Source organism: Halyomorpha halys, unplaced genomic scaffold (assembly GCF_000696795.3).
Source record: "Halyomorpha halys isolate HHAL.00 unplaced genomic scaffold, Hhal_1.1 Scaffold1549.1, whole genome shotgun sequence".
In the NCBI taxonomy this organism is placed as follows: domain Eukaryota; kingdom Metazoa; phylum Arthropoda; class Insecta; order Hemiptera; family Pentatomidae; genus Halyomorpha; species Halyomorpha halys.
Window position 1 is genome coordinate 143,277 of NW_027116341.1, and position 3,793 is coordinate 147,069.

A 3,793-nucleotide genomic window follows, 5' to 3' on the forward strand; every position below is an offset into this window, starting at 1 on the left:
GTATAATTACTTGTCAAAATTGATGAGTCTGCCAAGTATAGGTAGGAGGAATAAAAAATGGCGGCTGTATCAAAACGTTAAAAATATATTCGGAGCTCTATATCTTTACAACTACCAACAACAAAAAAAATCTAAGTGAACATCATTCAATGTAGAGTAAATTTCCTAAAATGTAAGCCCTAATAGAGCTATTTACGTTCAATAGTTCTCGAGATATAGCTTTTTAAAAAGCAACATTTCATAAAAATGTTAGTTTAATGAGCTATTTAGTAGTTTATGACATTTTTTTTCGTAGGAATAGTAGTTTTCATTAAATTTGCTAAAATAAATTGATTTGCAGTTGTTCAGACAAATTTTCAATTTATAAAACAACTATAAACCAATTTATTTTAGCAAATTTTATGAAAACTACTATTCCTACGAAGGTAATGATCATAAAATACTTTATAGTACATTAAACTAGTTTTAATTTGAGTGCTAATAGACATCTGTACGTCACATAGTTCCTGAGATATAGATTTCTCAATATAAAATAACTAACTACTGATATTTCAGTACATTTTTATGAAATGTTGCTTTTTAAAAAGCTATATCTCGAGAACTGTTGGACGTAAATAGCTCTATTAGGGCTAATATTTCAGAAAATTTACTCTTCTTTAAATAGTGTTCTTTTAGATTTTCTAGTGTTTTTAATAGGAAATAGCTTTTTAAAAAGGAACATTTCATAAAAAGTACAATGAAAAATCAGTAGTTAGTGAATTTATTTTAAGAAATATATATGTATAAATTCAAGCTAATTTAATATTCTATAAAATGCTTCATTGCGTTTATCTTCGTAGGAGTAGTAGTTTTCATGATATTCGACAAAAAGAATTCGTAAAATGTTGATTTCTAGCTTTTCGGACAAAATAGTTTCACTTATGAAAACATATATCTCAGGAATAATAAAACGCACAGATGTCCTGACCAGTACTCAAATTAAAGCCAGTTAAATGTACTATAAAGTAGTTTATAACTTTTATCTTAGTAGGAGTTTTTATGATATTTGACAAAATGAATTCGCAAAATGTTGATTTCTAGTTTGTTCGGACGGGCCTTTTGGAATAATGAAAAACAATTTTCCATTAGTCCATTAAGTTTAATTATTGTTTCGTTAAGTAGTAATATGTTGGTTACTAAAAGCTGTGATTTTATGAAAGATATAAAAAAAAGTCTTGAATCACTGTGAAATATTTAAACAAACAGTTTTAATTTAAATTAAATATTTCCAAATACAGCTTGATAAACTTGCAACTGATAATTAAATAAAATATTTCATATTTATTTTGATAACAAAACTGATATTTTATCTCAATATCTTTTCATATAATTTAAATATAAGTACGGCAATCGCTATCGGTAAAAGCTGACGAATCTCCCAAGTATAGGTTGAGGGAATAAAAAATGGCGGCTGTTTCAAAACCTTAAAAAACATTACGTTTTCATTGGGAGCTCTATATCTTTAAAACTACCAACAACACTAGAAAATCTAAAAGAACATTATTTAAAGAAGAGTAAATTTTCTGAAATATTAGCCCTAATAGAGCTATTTACGTCCAACAGTTCTCGAGATATAGCTTTTTAAAAAGCAACATTTCATAAAAATGTACTGAAATATCAGTAGTTAATTATTTTATATTGAGAAATCTATATCTCAGGAACTATGTGACGTACAGATGTCTAGTAGCACTCAAATTAAAACTATTTTAATGTACTATAAAGTATTTTATGATCTTTACCTTCGTAGGAATAGTAGTTTTCATAAAATTTGCTAAAATATATTGGTTTATAGTTGTTTTATAAATTGAAAATTTGTCTGCAAATCAATTTATTTTAGTAAATTTTATGAAAGTACTACTCCTACGAAAATAAATGTCATAAACTACTTAATAGCTCATTAAATTAGCTTTAATTTGAGTGCTAATAGACATCCGTACGTCACATAGTTCCTGAAATATAGATTTCTCAAAATAAATTAACGAACTACTCATATTTCAGTTGTACGTTCCATATAACATTTATATGAAATGTTAAAAAGCTATATATCGAGAACTATTGAACGTAAATAGCTCTATTAGGGCTTACATCTTAGCAAATTTACTCTACTTTAAATGATGCTGTGTTAGATTTTCTATTGTTGTTGGTAGTTTTAAAGATAGAGAGCTCCGAATAAAAAATTAATTATTTTTAACGTTTTAAAACAGCGGCCATTTTTTTATTCCCCCTAGCTATACTTGGCAGACTCATCAGTTTTCAATTCAAGACAAAATACTTACTTGGAATCCACTTACAAGACTGAAACGACTAGAAACTGCTTGTAGATTTCGATTGCTACAACACCTATTTGACAAACGCTCTAAACTTCACATTCACTATAAAAATTAGTATTCACTTTGATAATCAGACCAATTTTGACAAATGGAATTGAACTCTGGGGCTCTACCAAACCATCAAAATCCTCCCCCATCTAATCCTTACAATCTAAAATCCTTGATGCTCCTTATTACGTACAAATAAACTCATCCACAAAGACCTTAACATACTATTCGTTGCAAATTTGGCCCAAAACAGGCATGTGTCTTTTCATTCCAAAGTCCCCACCCCCATTCTAACCCATTAGTTCTTGATCTCTCATAATCTCTCTCTCTCTCTAAAAAATGCCTGATAATCCTCCGAGGCGTCTGAAAAGAAGATGGCAACGGGACCTTCTAATTTAAATTAATGCTTGAAGTACCATCAATGGGTAGTTCCTTCCCAAGATTTTCAAGTGTTTGAAACATTCATTTACTTTACTTATTGTATTTATTATTTTGTACAGCTGTAAATTACATTAAATAAATAATAAAAAAAATGTACCAGTACAAACCTACATCGAACCAGCATAAACCATTACACACCGAAATTAGGTGATACTATAGTTATCGTCTTATCACTTCATCTTCATCATTAATTGATATCAAAGTTTTAATAGTGTTCAATTAATATATATACATCCTCAAACATAGCATTAGCAAAGCATTGCAGAGTTCATTGGAGTTATCCTAAGTGTGCTGAAATTCAACTAGAAGATCTTACCGACAGCAATGAAAATGACCAAAACGTTTAATAAAATTCATCGTCGTACTTATATTGGTCGTACCTATTAGTACCAGAGCCCAAGAGAAGAAATATTAATTAAAAGGCAGTTATTTCACCCCAGTTTTTGATTACTTAATTGAAAACTATGTATAATTACTTGTCAAAATTGATGAGTCTGCCAAGTATAAGTAAGGGGAATAAAAAATGGCAGCTATATCAAAACGTTAAAAATATATTCGGAGCTTTATGTCTTTAAAACTATCTACATCAATAGAAAATCTAAGAGAGCATCATTTAAAGTAGAGTAAATTTGCTAAGATGTAAGCCCTAATAGAGCTATTTACGTTCAATAGTTCTCGAGATATACTATATTATAATATAGTATATATTCCAAAATATATACTATATTATAATATAGTATATATTCCAAAATATATCAGTTTGGTTATCAAAATAAGATGAAACATTTTATTTAATTATCATTTGCAATTTTATCAAGATATACTTAGAAATGTTTAATTTAAATTAAAACTGTTTGTTAAAATATTTCACTTTGATTCAGGACTTTTTTTTGTATCACAGCTTTCAGTAGCCAACAAATTACTACTTAACGAAACAATAATTAAACTTATTTGAACTAATGGAAAATTGTTTTTCATTATTCCAAAAAGCCAGT